The sequence below is a fragment of the Bombina bombina genome, chromosome 3 (assembly GCF_027579735.1).
Source record: "Bombina bombina isolate aBomBom1 chromosome 3, aBomBom1.pri, whole genome shotgun sequence".
Taxonomy (NCBI): Eukaryota; Metazoa; Chordata; class Amphibia; order Anura; family Bombinatoridae; genus Bombina; species Bombina bombina.
The window spans coordinates 425318292-425337904 of record NC_069501.1 but is presented as its reverse complement, the minus strand read 5'-3'; positions in this window follow the sequence as shown (position 1 = coordinate 425337904).

Below are 19613 nucleotides of genomic sequence, written 5' to 3'. Positions count from 1 at the left end.
ATTTCCTTACAGCACTCTAACTGAACACTTTTCTAGCTAAATCACAACAAGCTATATGTATTTATTGTAAAACCTCAATGTCCTATACATCTTTCTAAATATCTTATTAACATACAGTATAACACTGTTTATATTGCATAATAGAACTTGATACTTAGTATATTGTTATACTGGGGTCATTTTCAGAATTGGAACAAAGATATTAACATAATTGCAACAGTATGTATAACATAAACTTGCAGATATTTTGAAGCAGGAGGTCTAAATATTACTATCTTCTTTGACCATCTTGTTACCTTATGGTCCAATTTCCAAGTACTAGCTGCTCTATATTAATTGAACATCATATTTCCTTACTGCGAGTGCTCTGACACTTATTTATAGCTCATTATTATTTTAATCGCAGAGTGTTATTGGCATTTTAGTTTTACCCTTCCCCACTTTTTTTATATTTTTCAATAAAGTTTTACGTTTTAATTCACTTATGATGTACACGCATATACAACATACACTCTTATGGGTCTAATACCAGTGCTTACGTGGTATCGCATTTTTGTTCAGTAACTATAACTGAATTTTGGAAATGCTATCAAGATACATAGCACCGTCTAACCACTGGTATTATTTCACAAGGCCAAACATATAATTTAAATGGTAATAGACCATGGTAACTAATAAATAGTGCCATTAAAACTGAAATATTTATATATATATGTATGATTTTTTTTTGCAAAAATATATATTCATACCAGTATATACATATATATATATATATATATATATATATATATATATATATATATATAATTATATATAGGTTTAGATATATACATATATATATAGTTTTGTGCTATACAAGGGAAGGGAATACGCTTGATGATAAAACATTCTAAATCAGGAGAGCATTCTCTCTCTCTCAGTCATTAAGATAAAAACATAGTTGCACCATTTTTGATTGGTACAGAAACATAAGCCTCCACCTTTCTTTTTCTGACTGAGAGCAAAGTTACGGTCAACTATAATCAAAGTAAAGCCAACAACTCCAGTGAAGAGCTAGAGATAGAATTATACAGCCAAGTTTCAAAGATGCCTTGGAGAAATCCTTAATTGAGTTAACCAACATCTGCAGCTCAAACAACTTATTACATAGCGACGTGCATTTGAAAGAAAAATACAGGGGAGAGCTTGGCAGATACCCCACACTCTGAGCTTAACCAGGGCTGCTCCGCATCTTCCACGGGCTCTTCTAATTCTCCCTCGAGAGAAACCGACTTCAGAGATTTCCTCTGGAATGCAACGCACATCTGGTAATTTGTTACTTGGCATAGCAGATCTAATGCTTAACAGCTTATTGCTATTTTAGGTGAAGCGCATACAACTTATAAGATTGTCAAAAACAATTTTCAGACTTAAAGGGACACTGAACCCAATTTTTTTCTTTTGTGATTCAGATAGAGCATGCAATTTTAAGCAACTTTCTAATGTACTCCTATTAGCAATTTTTCTTTGTTCTCTTGCTATCTTTATTTGAAAAAGAAGGAATCTAAATTTTTTTTTGTTTCAGTACTCTGGACAGCACTTTTTTTATTGGTGGATGAATTTATCCACCAATCAGCAAGGACAACCCAGGTTGTTCACCAAAAATGGGCCGGCATCTAAACTTACATTCTTGCAGTTCAAATAAAGATACCAAGAGAATGAAGAAAATTTGATAATAGGAGTAAATTAGAAAATTGCTTAAAATGTCATGCTCTATCTGAATCACAAAAGAAAAATTTTGGTTACAGTGTCCCTTTAAAGGGAGCAAAATAGATAATGAAAGTATATTACAAAGTTGTTTTACTATGCATAATTAAACATTTTAAATTATAATCGCAGATTGTTTCATGTCCCTTTAACTCCATCCATGTGTCTTGGCATGTGTTTTTTTTTTTAAAAAGCCTGCTCTCTCTGTATCATGAAAACAATGTTTGGGTTTTATGTGCCTTTGAAGCTTTAAAGTGACATAACATTGAATATCTGAAATGCAATGAAGTTATTGACAAATTTCACTGAAAATATTTTCAAAATATACTCGCTTTGCAAAAACAATTATTTTAGAAGTGGTTTCAACAATAACTTGTATTACCTATGGGACCTACTTCCAATATGGGGGTCGATCCGATATAAAGCGTCGCCCGCAAAAGCCGGCGACGCCAATATTTGCGCGGATTTGGTATCACATATACGGCGTAACCTAGAAGTTACGCCCGTATATTTCTGCCGTCGCCCGCAGTTTTTTGGGCCATAGGCAGGTATACCAAACCCACGCAGTTTGGTATCCAATATGCAGCGTAAGGACTTACGTGGCGAAAATGGAGAAAACTTACTCCATTTTCACCTCGCCACAAAAAGCAGCCGTAAGAAGCCTTACGCTGACTATTGGAGCCCCGTAACTCCCTAAACTAACTAGAAAATAAACCTAACACCTAACGCATGCGCAATGTCTATCTCCCTGTCAACCGCGATCTGCTAAAATAAACCTAACACCTAACGCATGCGCAATGTCTATCTACCTGTCAACCGCGATCCCCCCCCGAAATCCCTAATAAAGTTATTACCCCCTAAACCGCCACTCCCGGACCCCGCCGCCATCTACATAAACTAACCCCCTACTGTGAGCCTCTAAAACCGCCGCCATCTACCTTATCTATCCCCTAATCTGACCCCTTACACCGCCGCCACCTATATAAAAATGATTAACCCCTAATGTAAGCCCCTTACACCGCCGCCATCTCTATTAAAATGATTAACCCCTAATTTAATCTACCTACCCCGCCGCCAGCTATATTATCTATATTAACCCTAAGTATATTATAGTTAATATAGGTATTACATTATATATATTAACTATATTAACCCTAATTATATTAGGGTTAATATAGTTAATATAGTTACTATAGTATTTATATTAACTATATTAACTCTATCTAACCCTAACTAAATTTATATTAAATTAATCTAATTCATTTATAAACTAAAATATTCCTATTTAAATCTAAATACTTACCTATAAAATAAACCATAAGATAGCTACAATATAATTAATAATTACATTGTAGCTATGTTAGGGTTAATATTTATTTTACAGGTAAATTGTTAATTATTTTAACTAAGTATAATAGATATTAAATAGTTATTAACTATTTAATATCTACCTAGTTAAAATAATTACCCAATTACCTGTAAAATAAATCCTAACCTAAGTTACAAATACACCTACACTATCAATAAATTTAATAAACTACTAACATCTATCTAAAAATACAATTAAATTAACTAAACTAAATTACAAAAAAAAACAAACACTAAATTACAAAAAATAAAAAAAAGATTAGAAGATATTTAAGCTAATTACACCTATTCTAAGCCCCCTAATAAAATAATAAACCCCCAAAATAAAAAAAATTCCCTGCCCTATTCTAAATTCAACAAATTTCAAAGCTCTTTACCTTACCAGCCCTTAAAAGGGCCTTTTGTGGGGCATGCCCCAAAGAATTCAGCTCTTTTGCATACAAGAAATACAATACCCCCCCCCCCCCCCATTACAACCCACCACCCACATACCCCTATTCTAAACCCACCCAAACCCCCCTTAAAAAAGCCTAACACTACCCCCCTGAAGATCTCCCTACCTTGTCTTCACCACACCGGGCCGAACTCCTGATCCGATCCGGGCGATGTCTTCCTCCAAGCGGCAAAGAAGAATTCTTCCTCCGGCGATGTCTTCCTCCAAGCGGCAAAGAAGAATTCTTCCTCCGGCGACGTCTTCCTCCAAGCGGCAGCAAAGTCTTCATTCTTCCGGCGGCATCTTCAATCTTCTTTCTTCGCTCCGCCGCCGCGGAGCATCCATCCCGGCCGACTGCTGAACTTGGAATGATGTACCTTTAAATGACGTCATCCAAGATGGCGTCTGCCGAATTCCGATTGGCTGATAGGATTCTATCAGCCAATCGGAATTAAGTTAAAAAAATCTGATTGGCTGATTGAATCAGCCAATCAGATTCAAGTTCAATCCGATTGGCTGATCCAATCAGCCAATCAGATTGAGCTTGCATTCTATTGGCTGTTCCGATCAGCCAATAGAATGCGAGCTCAATCTGATTGGCTGATTGGATCAGCCAATCGGATTGAACTTGAATCTGATTGGCTGATTCAATCAGCCAATCAGATTTTTTTAACTTAATTCCGATTGGCTGATAGAATCCTATCAGCCAATCGGAATTCGGCGGACGCCATCTTGGATGACGTCATTTAAAGGTACATCATTCCAAGTTCAGCAGTCGGCCGGGATGGATGCTCCGCGGCGGCGGAGCGAAGAAAGAAGATTGAAGATGCCGCCGGAAGAATGAAGACTTTGCTGCCGCTTGGAGGAAGACGTCGCCGGAGGAAGAATTCTTCTTTGCCGCTTGGAGGAAGACATCGCCCGGATCGGATCAGGAGTTCGGCCCGGTGTGGTGAAGACAAGGTAGGGAGATCTTCAGGGGGGTAGTGTTAGGCTTTTTTAAGGGGGGTTTGGGTGGGTTTAGAATAGGGGTATGTGGGTGGTGGGTTGTAATGGGGGGGGGGTATTGTATTTCTTGTATGCAAAAGAGCTGAATTCTTTGGGGCATGCCCCACAAAAGGCCCTTTTAAGGGCTGGTAAGGTAAAGAGCTTTGAAATTTGTTGAATTTAGAATAGGGCAGGGAATTTTTTTTATTTTGGGGGTTTATTATTTTATTAGGGGGCTTAGAATAGGTGTAATTAGCTTAAATATCTTGTAATCTTTTTTTTATTTTTTGTAATTTAGTGTTTGTTTTTTTTTGTAATTTAGTTTAGTTAATTTAATTGTATTTTTAGATAGATGTTAGTAGTTTATTAAATTTATTGATAGTGTAGGTGTATTTGTAACTTAGGTTAGGATTTATTTTACAGGTAATTGGGTAATTATTTTAACTAGGTAGATATTAAATAGTTAATAACTATTTAATATCTATTATACCTAGTTAAAATAATTAACAATTTACCTGTAAAATAAATATTAACCCTAACATAGCTACAATGTAATTATTAATTATATTGTAGCTATCTTATGGTTTATTTTATAGGTAAGTATTTAGATTTAAATAGGAATATTTTAGTTTATAAATGAATTAGATTAATTTAATATAAATTTAGTTAGGGTTAGATAGAGTTAATATAGTTAATATAAATACTATAGTAACTATATTAACTATATTAACCCTAATATAATTAGGGTTAATATAGTTAATATATATAATGTAATACCTATATTAACTATAATATACTTAGGGTTAATATAGATAATATAGCTGGCGGCAGGGTAGGTAGATTAAATTAGGGGTTAATCATTTTAATAGAGATGGCGGCGGTGTAAGGGGCTTAGATTAGGGGTTAATAATTTTAATATAGATGGCGGCGGTGTTAGGGGCTCACTTTAGGGGGTTATAGATATAATATAGCTGGCGGCGGGGTACGGGAGCGGCGGTTTAGGGGTTAATAACTTTATTAGGTTGCGGCGGGGTAAAGGAGCGGCGGTTTAGGGGTTAATAGCTTTTTTATTGTTAGGCTAGTGAGGGGGGATAGCGGATAGAGGGTTAGACAGTGCGGGCTATGTTAGGGAGGCGTGTTAGACAGTGCGGGCTATGTTAGGGAGGCGTGTTAGACAGTGCGGGTGTTTTAGACTTTAGTCAGGTTTTATAGGCGCCGGCAGATTCTAACGTGGCGCAAGTCACTGGCGACGCCAGAAATTTGTACTTACGCAGATTTCTGGACATCGCTGGTTTGTGAGACTTACGGCACGTTAGCATCTGACGGCGACCTATATGGGATGGCTCGAGTTGCGAGCTGAAACTGCGGGCGACGCCGGTTCCCTCGCTTGCGCCGCAAACTGCGATCGATATCGGATCGCGCCCATGATTGTAATACTCATGAATGTGAAATCACCACTCGTATTAATGCATATGATTTATAGTGACAGCAACGAATACAAATCATGTCAGAGAAAAATGTATTCCCCAAACAGAACTAATGAATGCTGTTCAATAATGGATTCCTGGTTATTTTGGTTTCTTATTTAGATTTTTGCAAGTTAATGCATTTTTTGAGTTTATTATGTTATCTTCCCAAAATGCATATGTATGTGCCATATTTCTTCTGATTTGCTCATTTAACACACACACACACGTACTGTATATCATTGTTAGCTTTATTTGTAATCTGACAACAGATTCCACAGTGATACACAGAGGGTGCAATAAAAATAAATGTAAAGCAATGTCTATCTATCTATCTATCTATCTATCCATCAATCTATCTAATATGTGTATCTATCTATCTATCTATTTATCTATTCTGTGTATCTATGTATCTATTTATTTATCTATCTGTTTCTGTCTATCTATTTAATCTGTGTGTCTATCAATCTATCTATCTATCTATCTATCTATCTATCTATCTATCTATCTATCTATCTATCTATCTATCTTGTCAGTATATTTATAAGAATCTTAGTAGTGCTCTCCAAATAATATGTCAGTCTATGGCAGGGTTATAATACAATATATTTAATAATTATCCTTTAAACTAAACCCATAATCAAACATACATTTACTAAGACAATAAAATTAATATAAATACCTGAATTCTTTTTATTAGTAAATATCTATGAACACATTGAAATATATATTTTTGTAAGAATCAGAATATGAGTCAATATTATACGTGTGTAAAAACTATTCAAATATGCTATGCAGAGTTCATACACGTTTACCTTTAGAACTGGCCTTATTCACAATAGCCTTTCATTCAGAGTTGCATTTTCATCCTGAAATACTTCAGGGTCCCCCCTTAACCTGCTCCAGAGGCAAGAGTTAATCAAATCTATTTGTATGGCATATCTATGTAAGATATCATTGCCAATGTATATTTGATTATAGGGAGTATTTAAAACTAAAAACAGTGCTTCACTGATTTATTACCTATCGATACAGATAATAAGCATTTAGCTGTGATGTTATAGCTTTCAAACCTGTTATCCAGGTTGTAGACACAGTGGTCTAGGTTGAGAAAGATATTTAACCCCTCATATCGTACAGGGTACGTCTTGCACAATCTGGTCTTTAAAGACCAGAGACGTACCCTGTACGACATAGGAGTTTAAAGCGGCTGGAAGCGATCCTGATCGCTTCCAGCTGCTTTCAAGGTATTGCCGTGATGCCTCCATATTGAGGCATCACTGCAATACCTTTTCTGGCACTCCGATGCAGAGAGGGTCACTCTGTGGCTCTCTCTGCATCGGGCAGCGATGGTGCCGATCGTTGGTGGGTGGGAGCAGCTGCAGGTAGGCGGGTGGGCGGCCCATCGCTGGCGTGCTTCTGTTGCATTAGTCCCCGGTGTGTGTGGAAGCGTGCACAGGGGCGGGAGGAGCGTGCGCGCGCATGTGTGCACGCGCACGCCCCTGCGATCAACACTGTTTTTGTATTGTGCTGTTGGTGGGAGTGGGAGGTGTTTGGGAGATCAGGGGGTGGGAGTGGGAAATACATTTTGGAAAAGGGATCAGGGGGAGGAGGGGAGGGAGTGGGGGGCCATCTACAACACAAAGAAAATAAAAAAATAAATAAAAAAATGGACATTATTTTTGAAAAGTGGGTACTGGCAGACAGCTGCCAGTACCCAAAATGGCACCAAATAGTGAGAGGGGGTAGGGATAGAGAGCTGTTTAGTGGGGCTCAGGGGGATTGGGTGGTAAGGGGGGATCCTACACTGCAGAAAATATATAAATGTAAAAAAACAAAACAAAAAAAACAAACGCAAACTTTTTTTTTTTATACTGGCAGACTTTCTGCCAGTACTTAAGATGGCGGGGACATTTGTGGGGTGGGGGAGGGAAGAGAACTGCTTGGGAGGGATCAGGGGGTGGAAATGTGTCAGGTGGGAGGCTGATCTCTACACTAAAGCTAAAATTAACCCTTCAAGCTCCCTACTAGCTACCTAATTAACCCCTTCATTGCTGGGCATAATACAAGTGTGGTGCGCAGCCGCATTTAGCGGCCTTCTAATTACCAAAAAGAAACACTAAAGCCATATATGTCTGCTATTTCTGAACAAAGGGGATCCCAGAGAAGCATTTACAACCATTTGTGCCATAATTGCACAAACTGTTTGTAAATCATTTCAGTCAGAAACCTAAAGTTAGTGAAAAAGTGAACTTTTTTTTTTTATTTGATCGCATTTGGCGGTAAAATGGTGGCATGAAATATACCAAAATGGACATAGATCAATACTTTGGGTTGTCTACTACACTACACTAAAGCTAAAATTAACCCTGCAAGCTCCCTACAAGCTACCTAATTAACCCCTTCACTGCTGGGCATAATACACGTGTGGTGCGCAGTGGCATTTAGCGGCCTTCTAATTACCAAAAAGTAATGCAAAAGCCATATATGTCTGCTATTTCTGAACAAAGGGGATCCCAGAAAAGCATATACAACCATTTATGCCATAATTGCACAAACTGTTTGTAAACAATTTTAGTGAGAAACCTAAAGTTTGTGAAAAAGTAAACAATTTTTTTTTATTTCATCGCATTTGGCGGTGAAATGGTGGCATGAAATCTACCAAAATGGGCCTAGATCAATACTTTGGAATGTCTTCTAAAAAAAATATATACATGTCAAGGGATATTCAGGGATTCCTGAAAGATATCAGTGTCACAATGTAACTAGTGCTAATTTTGAAAAAAAGTGGTTGGAAAGAGCAAAGTGCTACTTGTATTTATTGCCCTATAACTTGCAAAAAAAAGCAAATAACATGTAAACATTGGGTATTTCTAAACTCAGGACAACATTTTGAAACTATTTAGCATGGGTGTTTTTTGGTGGTTGTAGATATGTAACAGATTTTGGTGGTCAAAGTTAGAAAAAGTGTGTTTTTTTCAATTTTTTTCTCATATTTTCTATTTTTTTTATAGTAAATTATAAGATATGATGAAAATAATGGTATCTTTAGAAAGTCCATTTAATGGTGAGAAAAATGGTATCTAATATGTGTGGGTACAGTAAATGAGTAAGAGGAAAATTACAGATAAACACAAACACTGCAAAAATTTAAAAATAGCCCTGGTCCTTAAGGGAAAAAAAATTGAAAAATGGCCTTGTCCTTAAGGGGTTAATCACTTTAGGTTCAGCTATCTGTGCTAACAAGCCTTTGCTTATATAGCTAGCTTCCTGTTTTAAGTTCAATTTAGCATATTTTGTTGTACCAAGGTCATGCACTTGTATAGGGATAAATAGATCCTCTTTAACTCTCTCAATCACTGTGAGGTATTGGGCATGCCCCCCCCCCCCTTTAGGGATTTTATGATCCCCCTTGTGGAGAGATATGGTTAATACATCATCGTGTAAGGAAATATTCGCTATCTTTCCAGGCAAAAATTTAAAAGTATTACCATCAGAGCCACTTAAAGGAGTCTGATCATCTATTTGTAAAATAGTGATTTCAGGTACAGAGTTATTCCTGAAATGAATCTCCACAGCATCTGGTTTCTCTTCCACCACATGACAGTTATGTCGGGGGCGAGATATACCAGATTTCTCATAATTGATAGGCCTTTTAACTGGTGACCAGATTACATTATTTATGCAATCAATTATGGTGCTTAATTGATTCAGGAGATCACTACCAATAATTAAACGATCAGTTGGCAGATCCACTATAATGACAGGGTGTCTTATGACCCTGTTCCCGTACCGTAGACTTTTAGAGAATCACCCCAACACCTATTAGAGAACCATCAAATTATTTTATTTTAGGTTTGTGGGGTGGTAGCTCATTTAGCTGTGTGTAGTACCTGTGGGATAGAATAGTTGCCTGAGACCCAGTATCAATTAATCCCATGATAGGGTTGGAGACTGAATCTTGCAGCTCAGCTAATACATAATATCTCCCTGCAGTTTCTACCATTTCACACATAAAATTGGCATTATCATATATCTGTGGGTTTCGCCACGTGTTACCTGAATTCGCCATGTTTTCCCATGCAGAAGGAACTTCATACCTACCGGTCCCCTCTTTGACAGGGTCGGCCGGATTCTTGTGTACTGCATCTGTGGAAATAAGGTTAAGAGAACGCTGCAAAGGAAGAGATTTGTTATTTTTTTCCGGCTGAGGTTGTTCGTCATCACAGCTAAATCGACTGTTTCCGGTCTGTGGGGAGAGAACATGATTAGTATCATTTTTTATAGTTATCATTTTATTTTGCATATCTCTCCCCTCCCTTTCAGGTGATACTGCAGTGTCTATGACTGTGCCTGTGGCCCACTGCTGGTCACTGGCTGTACCCCTAAAAAAATATTGTTCGGTTGCTGAGCCGTAAGTTTTATATTCATATTAGCGACTTGTTTGCTCAACCAAATTAGCTGGGTACTAAGCTGATCTACTTGATTGTACAAGTTACCTCTACTCCTGGGCCTATCTCTTGATGCCCCATAATAATGGTTCCTGGACCATTGGTTCGACTCAGAATCAGAGTCGCTATTTCTATCCTGGCGTGGTTGCCCCGGGGTTCAATTTGTTCAGCATTATTATTTTGGGGAGCATTATTTACTTGGGGTGTCTGGTTATCCTGAGAATATCTTCGCCATCTATTGTATCTACCTTTGCGTGGGTACCAATTATTCTGTGGGTATTCTCTTTGGGCGTAATTATTCGCCTGAGTATGTCCCCCACTTTGGCTATAGTCTCTCTGCGCCTCAGCCCGTGTTGGGGGAGGGGTAGAGTTAAACCTCTGTGGAGATGGCCTGTTTTCTCTGGCCACTTCCGCGTAGGTTTTCTTCTTAGACTCCAAATTTAGGGGGCTAGGTGACACCCTAGTTTCGGCCACTATTATAGGATTGGGCTTTTTCTCCCTTTTATCCCCCTGTTCACCGGATTGCTGAATGGAATATAACTTTGTACTCTCTTTGATCAGCCATTCCAATGAGCAGTTCTCATCAAAATCTCTAGCTAAGTTGATTTTGATGGGTACGGGCAGCGCTTCAAAAAATAGATTCACAAACTCTGAGCATTCAAATATGGGATCATCTTCAGCCATACTGTACGCACTTTTTAGTACAGAAAGGAACTCGATGGGGCTTTGAGTTGCACTACATCTTAAACCATATACAGCTATTCTCACTGCAGTCTTAGTGCGATGTTGCCCGAATTCCTTTTTTGCACTGTCGTTTTATTTCACTCCAGGAATGAATATTCATATCCTTTAGTGAAGCAAAGAATTTGTGATGTTTACCTTCAAATACCCAGGTTAGAAATTCAATTTTTAACTGCTCACTTGTAACACTCACTATAGATAAAGCATTTTCAAAGGCCTCTAAGTGGTCAATTATGGAAGTGGTCCCCCGTATGGAAAATGGGCGTACTGCGTTCTTTAGGAATTTAATTATTGTGGGGGTGTCATACACCTTATTTGGTAAATTACTGGATCTCATTGGGAACTTATTGTTTGAGTTAGGAGGCCTTTCATCTGTCCTATCTTTACTGTGCTGAAATCTTATCCGTACATTTCTATATGGGCTGTCTGAGAAGCTAGCCCCCCTTTTTGACCCGTTATAGTAACTGCCCTCTTCATCTGCGGCGTAATAATCGTCTGGTCCCCCAGAGTTAGGTAATTGCCTAGGGGAAAAAGTTACCTCTGGGCCTGAATTAGGGCTATAGTTTGGGTATCTTTGTCTATCCTCCCGCCTGGTATCTTGAAACTCATTTCTGCCCCAGTCCTTATTACTGCTAATTTGTCTCTTTAATTTATTTATTGCCTGTTCATACCCTTTTTCAGCCTCACGGTATCTAGTTTTTAGAGTTTTATTTTCATCTTGGCATTTTTCATATTCTTCTTCGAAAGCTTTAAATTCAGCCACTAATTTCTGATTATATTTATTTCAGTCAGAAACCTTTAGGCTAGCTTCGAAAAACTCTACCTTTACTTGAATAAAAGCTTCTTCAAACCCTTTTAATGAATCATTTTCAACCCTTAGCCATCCTAATTGTCTGTCCTGTCCTGCCATTTGGTTAGACATCTCACAGCTCAAATACATTAGGATCTGCTAAGTTTCGAAAATTAATTTATCACGCCCTCTAAGTTCTGTGCATTCATTAAGTTGCAGTAACATTTGGTATAATTCCCCATCTTCAAACCACATATCTCTAACTAGGTCTTTGACCTTATCTTTACACCCCTTAATATACATGGGGATATCGTCCCCAACATCAAGTCTAGTCATGATGTGGTTCATGGCTTCTAATTTGAGAGTTTTTTCCTGAACCACTTCATGGACAGAGGATCTTAGGGAGGGCACAATTTCATCTTGTACAGAAACGCTAGCATTACTTTTTGCTGAAGACATCGTTATTTTAGTGGTGTACTTAATAAGATAAAAACGCTAATACAATCTTGACCAATAAGAGAAAGGAAAAAAAATTATATTTTCAAAATATCAATATTAATTTTGAAATATGAAAAAAATTATATTTTTATGAATTTTGAAAGATGAAAAATGTATATTTTTAATTAATTTTGAAATATGAAAAATTACAACTCTGAATGAAAGGCTATTGTGAATAAGGCCAGTTCTAAAGGTAAACGTGTATGAACTCTGCATAGCATATTTGAATAGTTTTTAAACGCGTATAATATTGACTCATATTCTGATTCTTACAAATATATATATTTCAATGTGTTCATAGATATTTACTAATAATAAAGAATTCAGGTATTTATATTAATTTTATTGTATTAGTATATGCATATTTGATTGTGGGTTTAGTTTAAAGAAAGATTGTTAAATATATTCAGTTATAACCCTGCCATATACTCACACATTGTTTGGAGAGTACTGCTAAGATTCTTATAAATATACTGACAATCTATCTATCTATCTATCTATCTATTTGTCTGTCTGTCTGTCTTATCTATCTATCATCTATCTATCTATATAGCTATCATCTATCTGTCTGTCTATCATCTGTCTATCTATCTATCTATCTATCTATCTATCTATCTATCTATCTATCTATCTATCAATCTATCATCTATCTATCTATCTATCTATCTATCTAATGTGTGTATCTATCTATCTATCTATCTATCCATCCATCCATCTATCTATCTATCTTATCTGTGTATCTATCCATCTATATATCTATTCTGTGTATCTATTTATCTATCTATCTGTCTCTGTCTGTCTGTCTATCTATCTAATCTGTCTATCTATCTATCTATCTATCTGACTGTCTGTCTATCTATATATATATCTACCTATTTATCATCTATTTATCTATCTTTCATCCATCTATCTATATAGCTATCATCTGTCTGTCTGTCTATCATCCTATCTATCTATCTATCTATCTATCTATCTATCAATCATATATTTAGATATCTATCATCTATCTATATAGCTATCATCTATCTATCTATCTATCTATCATCTATCTATCTAGTATCTATCTATGTGCCTGTTTATTTAAGACTGTATTTCAAATATGCACTGCAATAACTTCCCAAAATAAACTGGAAGACTGGGGATGATATAATGACATCACACTTTTTGTATGATTCAGATTTCAATGGAAAGCTTCCAGTAAACTTCCCATCTGCCTCTGTAGTCATACATTTTTCATACTGCTGACAAGATCTTATCATGCATCATATAAAAACAAGTCAACAATAGATAGAGAAGATCTTACTGTAATTGCCACTCTTGCACAAACCTAGAAAATGCTTAAAGGGACAGTTTTGTCAAAATTAAACTTTCATGATTCATATAGGGCATGAAATTTTAAGCAACTTTCTAATTTACTTTTAGCACCAAATTTGCTTTGTTCTCTTTGTATTCTTTGTTGACAGCTAAACCTAGATAGGCTAATATGCTAATTTCTAAGCACTTGAAGGCTTTCTATTATCTCAGTGCATTTTGACAGCTTTTCATAGCTAGACCATGCTAGTTCATGTTTGCCATATAGATAAACATTGTGCTCACTCCCGTGGAGTTGGAGTGGATTCAGCACTGATTGGCTAAAATGTTAATCTGTCAAAAGAACTAAAATAAGGAGGCAGTCTGCAGAGGCTCAGATACAATGTAATCACAGAGGTAAAACATATATTTATATATCAATGTTGGTTGTGCAAAACTGGGGAATGGGTTATTAAGGGATTATTTATTTTTTTAAACAATAACGTTCTGGAGTAGACTACCCCTTTAAATGAAAAGATGCATTTTATTTTTTGCTTAGACTGAGCAATGCCCCACTTTCACTTGCATATAACAGCATTATGTAAGGTCACGGCTTGTCAGAAAATGTAGGCGCAATCAACAGGGCTTTTAAAATACACGAGGGTATATATGAATTATGTTCTTTCTGTGAGGTCTAAGCTCTTTCTGCAAATATTTGGTTAAAACTCAACAAAACATTGAACAATATATTATTTAGCTTATGTTAAAAAAAACAACCACACACATTACACACACATCCATTTTACTAACCACTAAAGATTAAAACCATTAGGGAAGCTTAAAACCATATAATTATTGTTACTATATATGTATACTATATTAAAAGATCTTCATACCAATGTAACTACAACTGAATGTCAACAGGGACAGTCAAGTCCCAAAAAAAACTTTCATGATTTAAATAGAGAATGCAATTTTCAACAACTTTCCTATTTACTTTTATCACCAATTTTGCTTTGTTCTCTTGGTATTCTTAGTTGAAAGCTAAACCTAGGAGGTTCGTATGCTAATATTTTAGACCTTGAAGATGGCCTCTAATCTGAATGCATTTTGACAACTAGAGGGCATTAGTTCACGTGTTTCATATAGATAAAGTTGAGCTCATGCATGTGAAGTTACCCTGAGCACTGATTGGCTAAAATGCAAGTCTGTCAAAAGAACTGAAATAAGTGGGCAGTCTGCAGAGGCTTAGATACAAAGTAATCACAGTCGTAAAAAGTGTATTTCTATAACAGTGTTGGTTGTGCAAAACTGGGGAAGGGGTAATAAAGGGATTAACTTTCTTTTTAAACAACATTCACAGATAGTGCAAGAAAAACATATTTTCTATTGTTAAATTGTTAATATCTGCACCAAAAAACAAAATGCAGTTTAAAATGACAAATATAACGGCTATTTTGCATGTTTGGATATTACATAAGAGGTGTTTTTATTGGTCCAATTGAACAAAGCGTAATATAAATAAATGGCATGTGTGAATGTAACGTCTTGTGTTCCAGAACCATAGAACTATGTTAACTAAGAAACGTCCAAAAAAGAAACCAGGGCTGCACCAAACAAACAATAAGAACTAATAAAGCTATTGGAACAGTGGCATTATGGGTACAATGGGCATGTTTGAGGTGAATGATTGAGACTGAGTTCTTATTATACATTGTTTTAATGTTAAAGGGGAAGTAAAGTTCAAATTAAACTTTCATGATTCAGACAGAGCATGCAATTTAAAAAAAAATCCAATTAATTGTAATATTTAGTTTGCTTTATTTCCTTGGCATCCATTGTGGAAAAGCTTACCTAGGTAGGCTTAGGATCAGCAATGACCTACTGGGAACTAGCTGCTAATTGCTGGCTACACATATATGCCTTCTATCATTGGTTCATCTGATGTGTTCTGCTAGCTCCCAGTAGAGAATTGCTGTTCCTTTAACAAAGGATATCAAGAAAATGAAGCTAATTTGTTAATAGACAATTTTTGTCTAAAATCAAGAACTGAGCATGAGTTTAAAATTTGACAGAAGAAAGTGGCCACAACTTCTACGATCTACAAAAAGATCACGCTCAGTCCTTTGACAAAGTCGCGAGATGATTTGTATGAAGAATTTTGCTGTATCAAATTTTAAAACAAAGTGGCCTAGATTTAGAGTTCGGCGGTAGCCGTCAAAACCAGCGTTAGAGGCTCCTAACGCTGGTTTTGGCCGCCCGCTGGTATTTGGAGTCAGTGATTAAAGGGTCTAACGCTCACTTTACAGCCGCGACTTTTCCATACCGCAGATCCCCCTACGCCATTTGCGTAGCCTATCTTTTCAATGGGATCTTCCTAACGCCGGTATTTAGAGTCGTTTCTGCAGTGAGCGTTAGAGCTCTAACGACAAGATTCCAGCCGCCTGAAAATAGCAGGAGTTAAGAGCTTTCTGGCTAACGCCGGTTTATAAAGCTCTTAACTACTGTACCCTAAAGTACACTAACACCCATAAACTACCTATGTACCCCTAAACCGAGGTCCCCCCACATCGCCGCCACTCGATTAAAATTTTTAACCCCTAATCTGCCGACCGCCACCTACGTTATACTTATGTACCCCTAATCTGCTGCCCCTAACACCGCCGACCCCTGTATTATATCTATTAACCCCTAACTTGCCCCCCACAACGTCGCCGCAAGCTACTTAAAATAATTAACCCCTAATCTTCCGACCGCAAATCGCCGCCACCTACGTTATCCCTATGTACCCCTAATCTGCTACCCCTAACATCGCCGACCCCTATATTATATTTATTAACCCCTAATCTGTCCCCCTCAACGTCGCCGACACCTGCCTACACTTATTAACCCCTAATCTGCCGAGCGGACCTGAGCGCTACTATAATAAAGTTATTAACCCCTAATCCGCCTCACTAACCCTATCATAAATAGTATTAACCCCTAATCTGCCCTCCCTAACATCGCCGACACCTACCTTCAATTATTAACCCCTAATCTGCCGACCGGAGCTCACCGCTATTCTAATAAATGTATTAACCCCTAAAGCTAAGTCTAACCCTAACACTAACACCCCCCTAAGTTAAATATAATTTTTATCTAACGAAATAAATTAACTCTTATTAAATAAATAATTCCTATTTAAAGCTAAATACTTACCTGTAAAATACATCCTAATATAGCTACAATATAAATTATAATTATATTATAGCTATTTTAGGATTAATATTTATTTTACAGGCAACTTTGTAATTATTTTAACCAGGTACAATAGCTATTAAATAGTTAAGAACTATTTAATAGTTACCTAGTTAAAATAATAACAAATTTACCTGTAAAATAAATCCTAACCTAAGATATAATTAAACCTAACACTACCCTATCAATAAAATAATTAAATAAACTACCTACAATTACCTACAATTAACCTAACACTACACTATCAATAAATTAATTAAACACAATTGCTACAAATAAATACAATTAAATAAACTATCTAAAGTACAAAAAATAAAAAAGAACTAAGTTACAGAAAATAATAAAATATTTACAAACATAAGAAAAATATTACAACAATTTTAAACTAATTACACCTACTCTAAGCCCCCTAATAAAATAACAAAGCCCCCCAAAATAAAAAATTCCCTACCCTATTCTAAAATACAAATATTACAAGCTCTTTTACCTTACCAGCCCTGAACAGGGCCCTTTGCGGGGCATGCCCCAAGAATTTCAGCTCTTTTGCCTGTAAAAAAAAACATACAATACCCCCCCCCCAACATTACAACCCACCACCCACATACCCCTAATCTAACCCAAACCCCCCTTAAATAAACCTAACACTACCCCCCTGATGATCTTCCTACCTTGTCTTCACCATGCCAGGTTCACCGATCCGTCCTGGCTCCAAGATCTTCATCCAACCCAAGCGGGGGCTAGACATCCACTGAAGAAGTCCAGAAGAGGGTCCAAAGTCTTCCTCCTATCCGGCAAGAAGAGGACATCCGGACCGGCAAACATCTTCTCCAAGCGGCATCTTCTATCTTCTTCCATCCGATGACGACCGGCTCCATCTTGAAGACCTCCAGCGCGGATCCATCCTCTTCTTCCGACGACTAGACGACGAATGACGGTTCCTTTAAGGGACGTCATCCAAGATGGCGTCCCTCGAATTCCGATTGGCTGATAGGATTCTATCAGCCAATCGGAATTAAGGTAGGAATTTTCTGATTGGCTGATGGAATCAGCCAATCAGAATATAGTTCAATCCGATTGGCTGATCCAATCAGCCAATCAGATTGAGCTCGCATTCTATTGGCTGTTCCGATCAGCCAATAGAATGCGAGCTCAATCTGATTGGCTGATTGGATCAGCCAATCGGATTGAACTATATTCTGATTGGCTGATTCCATCAGCCAATCAGAAAATTCCTACCTTAATTCCGATTGGCTGATAGAATCCTATCAGCCAATCGGAATTCGAGGGACGCCATCTTGGATGACGTCCCTTAAAGGAACCGTCATTCGTCGTCTAGTCGTCGGAAGAAGAGGATGGATCCGCGCTGGAGGTCTTCAAGATGGAGCCGGTCGTCATCGGATGGAAGAAGATAGAAGATGCCGCTTGGAGAAGATGTTTGCCGGTCCGGATGTCCTCTTCTTGCCGGATAGGAGGAAGACTTTGGACCCTCTTCTGGACTTCTTCAGTGGATGTCTAGCCCCCGCTTGGGTTGGATGAAGATCTTGGAGCCAGGACGGATCGGTGAACCTGGCATGGTGAAGACAAGGTAGGAAGATCATCAGGGGGGTAGTGTTAGGTTTATTTAAGGGGGGTTTGGGTTAGATTAGGGGTATGTGGGTGGTGGGTTGTAATGTTGGGGGGGGGGGTATTGTATGTTTTTTTTTACAGGCAAAAGAGCTGAAATTCTTGGGGCATGCCCCGCAAAGGGCCCTGTTCAGGGCTGGTAAGGTAAAAGAGCTTGTAATATTTGTATTTTAGAATAGGGTAGGGAATTTTTTATTTTGGGGGGCTTTGTTATTTTATTAGGGGGCTTAGAATAGGTGTAATTAGTTTAAAATTGTTGTAATATTTTTCTTATGTTTGTAAATATTTTATTATTTTCTGTAACTTAGTTCTTTTTTATTTTTTGTACTTTAGATAGTTTATTTAATTGTATTTATTTGTAGCAATTGTGTTTAATTAATTTATTGATAGTGTAGTGTTAGGTTAATTGTAGGTAATTGTAGGTAGTTTATTTAATTATTTTATTGATAGGGTAGTGTTAGGTTTAATTATATCTTAGGTTAGGATTTATTTTACAGGTAAATTTGTTATTATTTTAACTAGGTAACTATTAAATAGTTCTTAACTATTTAATAGCTATTGTACCTGGTTAAAATAATTACAAAGTTGCCTGTAAAATAAATATTAATCCTAAAATAGCTATAATATAATTATAATTTATATTGTAGCTATATTAGGATGTATTTTACAGGTAAGTATTTAGCTTTAAATAGGAATTATTTATTTAATAAGAGTTAATTTATTTCGTTAGATAAAAATTATATTTAACTTAGGGGGGTGTTAGTGTTAGGGTTAGACTTAGCTTTAGGGGTTAATACATTTATTAGAATAGCGGTGAGCTCCGGTCGGCAGATTAGGGGTTAATAATTGAAGGTAGGTGTCGGCGATGTTAGGGAGGGCAGATTAGGGGTTAATACTATTTATGATAGGGTTAGTGAGGCGGATTAGGGGTTAATAACTTTATTATAGTAGCGCTCAGGTCCGCTCGGCAGATTAGGGGTTAATAA